Consider the following 10,787-nt stretch of genomic DNA (forward strand, 5'->3'; position numbering starts at 1 on the left):
CCTTAGTATCCGTAAGCCCCACTCTTCTCAAACGTAAGATGCAGTGCTCAACTGTACAAGCTCAGCATCATGGTACTGCTCTATTTTTCAGAATAAATGTGCTGTCACTACAAAAAGGCCCTTCTCTGCCTGAGGTGTGAAAACATCATTTTATTGGACCCAAGTTTTGTATCATATTCCATTTGTATTAGTGGGAAAACATGAAAATCTAACACGTCCTCACTCTCCAGCCACGCAAGTTCACGCTTTACACTAACCACCGCAGCGAGTGCGTGAGCCAGGGCCCAGTTTCTCCTCTTCTGTACTTTTCACAAGCTCAGTTCAGAGCTTCCACTGAACGGAAGAAATACAGCAGATACGTGGATAGGCTGAGTATGAGCACTCAGGATTTCAAGGTTACGATATCTCTACAGTATAATCATAATAAAAAATACTGCAAATTCTATGTAAATAGGCACTACTACATTTAAAGAGAAAGGAGTGCTGGGGAGATAGCTCGGTGACATGCTTATTAGTTGATTAATATTTGAATGTCAAATTCTATTCAACTATCTACACAAGGCAAAGGCCAGTCACCATGTCTCCAGTATTTCGCTATAATAAAGTGTCTCAATAAGTAACTTTTAAATGGGGCCTACAGGAAGTTTCCCAAATGCTAACGGCAGCTTAGGACCATTTGCCCACTTTTTTTTTTTTTTTTTTTTTTGTGGAACCAGGGATTGAACTCAGGGCCCTTGCGCTTGCCAGGGAAGCGCTTATTCCACTGAGCCATATCCCGGCCCCTTGCCCATATTCTTACCAATACCAGGTATTGTAACAAATGCCTCTGGAAGAGAAGGAAAATGAATGTAGCTGCTAACTTTTTTTTAATGTATTTGGTAGAGGGTCTCACTATGCAGCTCTGACTCATGGTGATTCTCCTGTTTCAGCCTCCCAGCGCTGGGATTAACAGGCATGTGCCACCACGCCCGGTCTCAGTGGCAGGCTCAGCTCACTTGGGGGCAGGGCCTGCACTGCATGTGGTGCTGGGGATCAAACCCTGGTCCCTGTTCTTGCCTAAGCAGGCGCTCAGTCCACTGAGCTATCTCGCCAGCCCTGTGGCTACTAACTTTAGAAAATATTTTTCTAACTCTTTTCCTAAAACTCTTTGCTGCTTCCTAAGATCCCACTGTCAAAATTTCCTAAGGATGGGTCTATAGCTCACTGGTACAGTGCTTGCCTAACATGCACAAGGCCCTGGTGTCAATCCCTAACACTATTTAAAAAAAGCCAGCGATTGCAAATTAACCAATGAGCTGTGCTATAGAAGCTCCAAGCAACCAATTTATAGTATTTTCTCTTTAAAATGTTGTTCAAGGGCTGACCAGATAGCTGCTTAGGCAGACGCAGGGACCAGGGTTCGATCCCCGGCATGCTATGCCAGCCCCGTCCCAGGAGAATGCTGAGACAGAGATTGAGACTGGGTGTGGTGGTGCACATCTGTAATCCCAGGGCTTAGGAGGCTGAAAATAGGAGCATCACTACAAGTCCAATATGTGTAGTGAAACGCTGTAGACCCTGGACTCTATACATAAAATAAAAAATACAGTAAAATGTTGTTCAAATAAAGGTTGGTTAATAAGGCCAAGATAAAGCTGTAGTTTTTAATTTAAAAAAATAGTAAAGCAAACTGAGCATGGTAGTGCATGCCCATAATCCTAGCACTAGGGAGGCTGAGGCAGGAGGATTACCTTGAGCTTGAGGCCAACCTGAGTTACAAAGCAAGCTCAAGGCCAGCCTGAACTACATAGCAAGTAGAAGTTCTCTGTCTCAAAAAAAACAAAAAAAAAAACAGTAAAGCAACAACACTGTCAATTTACAATATGCACTGGCAATTCACAGTCAATCTGAAATAATAATTAAAATGTATAACACTGCATCTATTAATACACTGCACAGGCACATTTCCAAATCACATCCCTCCCAACAACGGATGTGTGTCCTTTTTGCTGTCCTAGAGGCAACTCGGGGCAGGGGGTGGGACAGCTAAGAGAAGCCAACAGTAGAGGAGAAAAGGTGGGGAGAAAGGTGCAAAGTGTATGTTTGGAGGCTCAGAGATGAGGACGGAGTCACATCATCACTCACTGCAAAGCCTTTCTCCAGCTCCCCAGAATCACAAGGCATCCGGACCCGCACTCTCTGCCCTTTCCTGCTTGGCATGCACCCCAGCTGCAGGCACAAAACCTGGGCAGACCTACGCCACCCAGCCCTCCCGACTGCTCCTCTAAACAAGCAGAGCTGAGGTTACAGAGCAAGTGCTCACCTCCACTGCCTCTCTCCCCCTCTTCACCACGGGATGAGGACCCAGCAGACCCCTCAGACGGCAGGCCACAGAGAGGGGCGGCCGGCCGGTGCTGGCCACAGTCTGGACCTGCCTCCTGTGTCCGCCACCCTGAACCAAGAGGTGAAGCAAATACAACCAGCCTTTGCAGTGGGAATGTTTTGTTTTGTTTTGTTTTGTTTTGTTTTGTTTTGTTTTGTTTTATAAAGAGTACAAAATAGTATTAAAACAGAAAAATCTTAAGTGATACAGAATTTCACTTAACAAAGTAATATGAATTTCACAGTATTTGTTGTAATACATAATGTTGTCTTCCTACCAGTTATTCATATTACCAGATATATGCATGCAAAATTGAAAGAAAGAAAAAAAAAGAAATGTATAAGAAATTAAGAGGATAAACAATTGAAAACAGGGGGAAAAAAACAAATTAGCATTATCTGCTCCTTTCCACAGACAAGCAGAAGCCCACAGTACAGTTGTCCAAACCATCCTGTTTACATACACACATCCTATTTACTCCACTGGGGGGGGGGGGAGTGTTTTAGCTGCATGTCATCCTTTTCATTTACATTAAGCCCTCAAGCACTGATAAGCCTGCTGTAGCCATTCTAGCTTCGCTGGCCCAATGTATGTCCCTAAAATACATGAAACTCAAATGTGACTGAACTCCCACCTGTACCCCGTGCGTGTCGGGGTAACTCCGACATCACCACTCCCACTTCTGCTGCTACAGAAAGCCTTCCATTTCCCTCACTAATTCTCTAGAGCTTCTTGGTTTTCTTGTCAAGTGAGTTAGTTATACTTCATGAAAGTACCACCTCTATCTATCAGTAGTCAAAAAGTAGAAACAGAGGAACAGATCAATGTGAAAACTGGAAATCCAGAGTTCCACCTAGATGTTGTGATCTTCCTACCTGTCCTCACTCTTCTGAGACTTCAGTTTTTCCCCAAAATACAACAAAAAGACTGAAAATCAACATGCTCAATGTTTGTGCCTTTTCTCTAGTCAATCCCAAGCAGAGGTCACTTTCAATGGACGGGCTGGGGTGGTGAAAGAGAAGGTGCAGGGGCAGCGCAGGGGGAAGAGCAGGGAGAAGGGAAGAAAATAGCCAAGCGGCTCAGCAATCAGCTGGACCAGACCAGACCAGAGCAAACCACATCAAACCAGACCAGAGCAGAGCAGACCAGACCAGACCAGACCAATGCACCTCACTGCAGAGGACCACAGTGCTGGTCCAGGTGCAGGAGTTCCATCCAGGCTCAGTGCACTGGCTGAAAATCTTGGGAAAAGAAATAGTGTGTCTGTTCAGGTTCGCTTCTAGAGTGAAAAGTTACAAGTTCTGTGAAAGAAACCGTCCACTGACCCAGAGAAGACAGAAGAAGGCGCCTCATTCAGGCCTTTCCCCAAGACTACAAATGGTGATCACTTACCGGACACAAAAGAAACACCGACCTGGACATGAAGGAATGACAGTGACGCCATGGATAATACTTCCTGAATTTCCAAAACAAGGTCATTCGCATCAAGCTGACGTGCCACTAATGCATGTAACCAGAGTGGAAAAGGCTTTAAAAATATGATTCCTTTCAAACTTCTACAAGTCACGTCCCCCAAAGTACTCGTTCAGTGAATGCCACTGTGTCCTGAAGCTCAGCACAACTCCTAAAAACCACACGCAGCTGGTGTGGCACCACACACTTGGAATCGCAGCACTCTGCGAGGCTGAGGCAGAAGGACAACAAAGTGCATGCCCACTCTGGGCAGCCTGACGACAGTAAGATCCTGTCTCAATTTTTTAAAAATACGTAAATAGAAATGGAGGGCGCTGAGGATGTAGCTCAGTGCAAAAGTCCTGAGTTCAATCTCTAGTACTGCACCCCCCAAAGCAGGAAGAAAATTATAATAAAAGTTTAACAACTATATCAAATGCTCAGAAGACATTACAAAGTAATTTTCAAAAGGACTTTCTCAAAAAATTGAAAACCACAAATGTTTGTCATTTCCAAAATTTAAAAAAATGAGGTAGACACTATCAACAGTGATTGGAAAATATGACAAGAAATGATGCTAATAATAATCAAAATATTGCAATGTACAGTTATACATTTATAACTCAGTGAAAAACACCAACATTCTTATATCTAGATCCTATGGTTCTGACAATCTATTGTACCTGGCGCACACAAACGCTCAGGAAATTGATAAAATACAAATGAATAATTACGGGAAGGATTACAGGATGATTAGGAACCCTGGTACTCATTCGTTTTACCTTATAAGCCATGCTAAGACTAAGCAGCGTAGGAGCCAGGAATAAAAATGAGAGCTCTTTCTTATTACTCTCTGCTTCCTTCTGGAATTCAGAGCAATCCGAAGTTTCCCACTGGACGCATAACTCAAGAATGCGTGTGATCACTTGCACAACACTGCGTACAGTCACACAACCCCAAGGACCGTTTTCTCACCTTGAGAAGTTACGTTTCTGAAACCTGTGATTATATGGAAAGGGATACATACAACAGCGCTAACCAAAACTATTAGGACACAAAACTGCTTGAACATTTCATGACACTTTATCATTACTACATAAATATGCACGGATCATTAAAATCATCTGACACTTAGTGGCATGGAAAAGGGGACAAAAAGGATATAGAACTTTATTCAAAGTGATCCAATTTTTGAAAAAAGAGTAATGGAAAAAACAAAGGAAATGGGTGAGAAAATTAATTTGTGTATTCGAGTAACAACACCAGATGATTTTTCTTTTCTTTTTTTTTAATGTATTTGGTTCAGGGTCTAACCACACAGCGCAGACTCATAGTGATCCTCCTGTCTCAGCCTCCCCAGTGCTGCGATAACAGGCATGCTCTACCACACCCAGTCTCAGTGGCCAGCTCAGGAGGCAGGGCCTGCATGGCATGTGGTGCCGGGGATGGAAAGCCCATCTTTGCCTAAGCAGACACCCAGTCCGCTGAGCTACTTCACCGGCCCTTTCCAGATGATTTTTAATTCATATTTTGTAATTTGTTTTTCAAAAATGCTAGCAGGTATTTGTTACAATTCTCCTCTCATGCTTCCTGCAGCACTTCCTGTCCCATGGAATATTATAGAAACTACAGTAGGTATTACGCAATTTTTTTGCCTAAATGTACAACAATATAAAAAGCTGCTTCAATTAGCAATGGAAATTAAAGATAATGGAGAGGGGTCAGCAAGACAGCTCAGTAGTCTAAAGCGCCTGCTTAGGCAAAACTTAGGCAGGTGCAGGGGACCGTGGTTCAATCCCTGGCACCACATATCATGCCAGCCCCATCCTCGGGGCAGGCTGAACCAGCAAAAAATAATAAGAATAATATGAATAATAATGGAGGTTTTACCCTTAAGTAATTAAGTCCTCCACAATCAGTAGCAGAATTTTTGACTGAAATTTACAGATTATGGTAATCCCAAACCACCTTAAATAAAAATTAAGCCGTATTTCTCTCTTTCCTAAGTTTGGAACTCTATCAATTCCAGGGCATATTTCATTGCTATTTACTTAAACTGAGTCTGTTCACTTCTTTCCACAAACACTGGGTTCATATTACAATAATTTTGAATGCATGGAAGGTGGACCACAACAGCCTACCAGCAGACCAGAATTCCAGTCACCAGCCAGCCACCCCGTCACTGCAAGCATCAGCATCACACACCATGTACATCAGACAACTGTAGATCAAAGTGCATCAGGAAGGAGAACCACCACCGTGTAGCTGCTACCATTACCAGACCCAATGGTGCGCTGGGCCTCGAGGAAAGGCGCTGCAGGGCTCTCCCAAGTGGAGCCTAAAATCTGCAACCCAACACTACATCTTTAGCTGTAGGCAGAATCTGTTTTTATTAAAATATTAGTTAAAGCATGACAACATGTTTCCTACAAGGCCAGCAGTGAGGCCCAAGATCAAATCACTAAAGGAAGTCGTAAGGACCGCGGCCCACACCATCAGCCTGCACACGCAAAATCCAAAGCCTCTCTCCCCACTCAGATCCTGCCTGCCCGCAAGGGCAGCTGGCGTTTTGGCGGGACCCGGGGGCAGCTAGGCGTCAGGTGCCTGCTCCTGGGCAGCAGCCCTCGCACTCCGCTGCCAGACTCCTGCTGCAGGCCGAGTCCTTCACACACTTTTTAACCAGTCTCAGCATTTGCTGAACACCTACTGCCCCTGCCTCAGGTACTTAGCAATTTTTCTAGGGAAACGCCAGGTACAGAACAGGATGGAGCTGCAGAAGGGGTCTATTAGAGGTAATGTTTACTTCAAGTGTACATGCAATTTCTGACCAGAAGCAGGAGAAAGGTTGGAAAAATGCAGTACTTAAGTGCTCTTGAAATGCTAATTATACAAGTATCTCATTCCATCTATTTTGTCATTTGAATGTTACAGAAGCACAATTTTAAATTTGTGTACTGTCTCCTAAATGGAAACGGATAGGTCTTAAGTACCCGGTTTCCCCACAGCATACAGTATCTGGGCGTCTTGTTTCTGTAATTCAGCATACTGCACTCCAGCTTTAGACCTTCCAAAAATATTCCCCCCAGATCACACTGCTGCAGCTTCTGAGCCGCCTGAAGGCCTTTCAGGTAAGCGCAGCAAGCCAAGGCTTCCTACACTGAGCTCATGCTTAAGGAGGTGGCCAGCTCCAGCCAGGTGCAAACCAATCTCTTAATTTCAAACCTCTGTTTTCACCTAAGTATCTGTAACAGTCTCATTTCTCTTACGTGAAGTTGCCACAAAGATCATAAAACAAATAAACACTCCTTTAATCATTCATTCCTTTTTATTTTGCCCTAGGAAAGGCAGTCATTTGGAGGTCCCAGGATTCATAAATATCCAACAGCTGTGACTCTTCTACCATATGAGAAAAATCTGATAATCTTGCTCTAACTCAATTTGTGTATTAAAATCCACATGACCATCAATGTAAAAGCATCCCTCTTTAAAAATCAGGTTCTTAAATATTGTATAAATACAACATCACAGCCAGGCTGTTATGAAATCATTACAAAATGAACTTTCTAAAAAAATTTATACCACTTTCCATTTATCGCCACTTTTGATTACATTTTAAAAGAAGTCATTCGATATCCTGTGAGTTTAACATTCACATATTTCACAGGACATGGACCAGTGGGTTCAGTCTACCCTTAGAATAGAACAGCCCAACTAATTTTAGACTCAAGTGTTACACGGCATCATCACTGCCAACTGGACACCAACCGACAGCAACTCAGACACACAGAGCAGAGCCGTCAGAGGCTTGGCTCGGGACCCCATCGTGTGCCCTGTAGGGGCAGAGGTGCAATCACGAACACTAGGTCCTGACATACTAAAGTACCCTAAAATACACTGACTCCAAGACATCAGAAGAAGGTAACAATCAAGGCAAGCACAAGTATATGTGCACAAGTCCACAGTATATGTTTTTTTTTTATTTTTATTTATTTGTGTGGGGGGGGGCCAGCTCAGCCCACCAGGGGGCGGGGATGGCTGGCATGTGGTGCTGGGGGATTGAACCGCGGTCCCTGTGCTTTGACTAAGCTTGTTCTAAGTAGGTGCTTTAGACCGCTGAGCCATCTCACCAGCCCTGTCCACAGTATATGCAAGGGTCTCTTACAACTGAGTACGAAAAATAAGAATCTGAAAACACACCTCAACAAAGAGGATATGCAAATGGCAAAAACATATGAAAAATGATCACCTACATCATTAGGTAAAGGAAAATTAAAACCACGAAAAAACACTGCAAACTATGAATAGTGGCTCAAGCGTGAAACAGTGACATTGGACTGTGGTTTGGATTAATTCCTAAGGTAAAGTCTGTGGGACATCACGGCACCCTGGCTCCAGGAATACACAACTGCTTTTAAGAAAGAAGTTGGTTCTCCCCTGAGTTTAGGGCCAGTGAGACCAGACTGGTCACCAGGGCAGCAAACCATTACAAAGCAGGCCTGGTCCTCCTACTTGCTCTTGCACGTGAGCTCCTTCCGCATGTGTCCAACTCCCTCCCACTTCTGATTCTTGGTCATGATGTGACACAACATAGAGATGTGGGTGTTTAAGGCTGCCTTGGAGAGAACGCTGAGCCACAGCAAACCTCTCTTCTTTATCAATTACCCAACCTCAGGGATTTCATCACAGCAATTCAAAACAGATTAAGAAAAGCAGTGCTGACAAGGATGTAGAACAACAGGAACTACTCTCAGTCATTGCTGGTGCAAGCGGAAAGCAAGCCGACCTCTATTGGGAGCTACTGAAGCTGGACATTGGCCCAATGTGTGAGGGCAGGACAAAGCCACAGTGCCTAAAGCAGTCAAGCTACCTCAGTTCTGAGCAAAGCATCCTGCCTGGTTAAGGCCAGCTACTGGGCCAGCCAGACAGCTCAGCGGATTAAAACATCTGCTTAGGCAGACACAGAAACCAGGGTTCTACCCCCAGTATGCCATGCCTACACCAGTCCTGCCTCCAGGGCATGCTGAGATGGCAAATGAGACTGGGCACGGTGACACGCCCCTATAAGCCCAGTGTTTGGGAGGCTGAAGACAAGAGGATCATTACAAGTCCAACCTGCGTAGTGAGTCCCTGTACTAAATACATGAATAATAATAATAGTCATTAAGCAACCTCATGTCACGTGATATAAAATTTGCAAAGGTAGTAATAAAGGTAAAGGCCCCTACTGTTGTTGTGGGGGTCCTTTGCCAATCAGGCAATGAGCTACCACCTGACCCAGCTCTTGTCTTCTTGTCTCTCTTTTCTTCATTCCTGTGGCTGTTTGTCCCCAGAGTACACCAAGGCACCACTGAGTCCTACAAGTCACCTTAGAAGAAAGCACAACAGGGGCTGGTGAGATGGCTCAGTGGTCTAAAGCGCCTACTTAGAACAAGCTTAGCAAAACACAGGGCCCGCGGTTCAATCCCCAGCACCACATGCCAGCCAGCCCCGCCCCCTGGTGGGCTGAGCTGGCCACACACACACACACACACACACACACATAAATAAAATAAAAAAAAAAAAGAAGAAAGCACAACAAACATCTTAAAAGCAAAATATACCAAAAATCCAGAAATTGCACTTTTAACCAAAAGACTCCAAAATTTAAGTCTGCACAAAAATCTACAAACCAGTTTCTAGGAGCATTCTAAAAAACTGTTCAAAAATGAAAGCAACCAAGATGCTCTTCAACAGGTAAATGGATAAACAAACAGTGCCAGATGAGACAATGGACTGTGCCTCGTAGGAGGGGATGAGCTGTGTAGCCCTGAGAAGCTAGGGAAGCTGGAGTACACGCTACTACATGAAAGGCGCCCTGCATCAAGGCTGCACGATACCAGATCACTCCATCCACAGAACTCTGTGGAAAAGGTGGAACTACAGCAGCAGCTGAGCATCGGTTGTTGCTGGGGGCTTAGGGATGAGGGGGTGGGTGGGAACAGGTAGAACACACGGGATTGGGGGGGCGGCAGATCTGTTCCATGCGGTACTGTAACAACAGACACGCAACACACATTTCCACAACTCACAGAGCTGTACCAGAGTGGGCTCCAACATAAGCTGTGAATCTTAGTTAATGTATTGATACGGCTCATGGATTGCAACCACTGCACCAGGGCAAGAGCAAGACAGAAGAAACTGAAAAGTGGCAAAGAGGGGAGAGAGCGAAGGGGGAACTCGTGCTTCCTGCTCTATTTTTCTTTAACCCTGAATCTGCTCAAAAAAATATCTTCTTTTTTGATGGAACCGGGGATTGAACTCTGAGCCTTGCGCTTTGCCAGGGAAGCGCTTATTCTACTGAGCCATCTCCTCAGCCCTATCTTTTTTTTAAATGAGGAAAAAAAAAAAAAAGCTATCAGGTAGGAAGTGCCAGGGGACCTGAGCTCTTAGCTCTACTTACTGCTTAGAGTATTTCTTTTTACCTACCTCACTGAGTGGACAAAGATGGGATAGATAAACTAAGCTACCAAGTAGTGTCAAGAATATCTACGTCTCACAAGCATGGCCAGCATGGAAAACTACAGCGCTGAATGCAGGGGCATGTTTTTAATTCCCTGAGACAATAGTATCTTTGTATAGTGTCTTTAATACCAAGATTCACTGGGAATATTTTCACCCACAAGAGAAAAATCAGGACTTTGTCAGCTCCCTTTGACAATTCTTTCCAGGAAACATTTCAAGCATGTATCAAAGCAGCTACAGTCACTGGTGACATTTTACCAAAACTTAATTATTTTCACATTTTCCTCAACCAAAATATATATCAAAAAAAAAAAAAACCAAAATATATATCAAAATTGTACTCATGAACATTTTAATTCCTCCATCACTATGCAATATCTAGGATTTACAATCCAGCTAAAACAGTACAAGGTCCAAATCTATTTAACATTTGAACTAAACTGAAATCTCAGTGAATTGTTAAGCTACTCCT

At 44.0% G+C, this 10,787-nt stretch overlaps 1 protein-coding gene across 6 annotated transcripts in view; it reads right to left on the bottom strand.

Moving 5' to 3' along the window:
* Nucleotides 1-10,787, bottom strand: part of Dst (dystonin) — a 482,621-nt gene that overhangs the window by 335,529 nt on the left and 136,305 nt on the right. The window lies entirely within an intron of this gene.

This window comes from Octodon degus, unplaced genomic scaffold, assembly GCF_000260255.1.
Source record: "Octodon degus isolate 3935 unplaced genomic scaffold, OctDeg1.0 scaffold00001, whole genome shotgun sequence".
In the NCBI taxonomy this organism is placed as follows: domain Eukaryota; kingdom Metazoa; phylum Chordata; class Mammalia; order Rodentia; family Octodontidae; genus Octodon; species Octodon degus.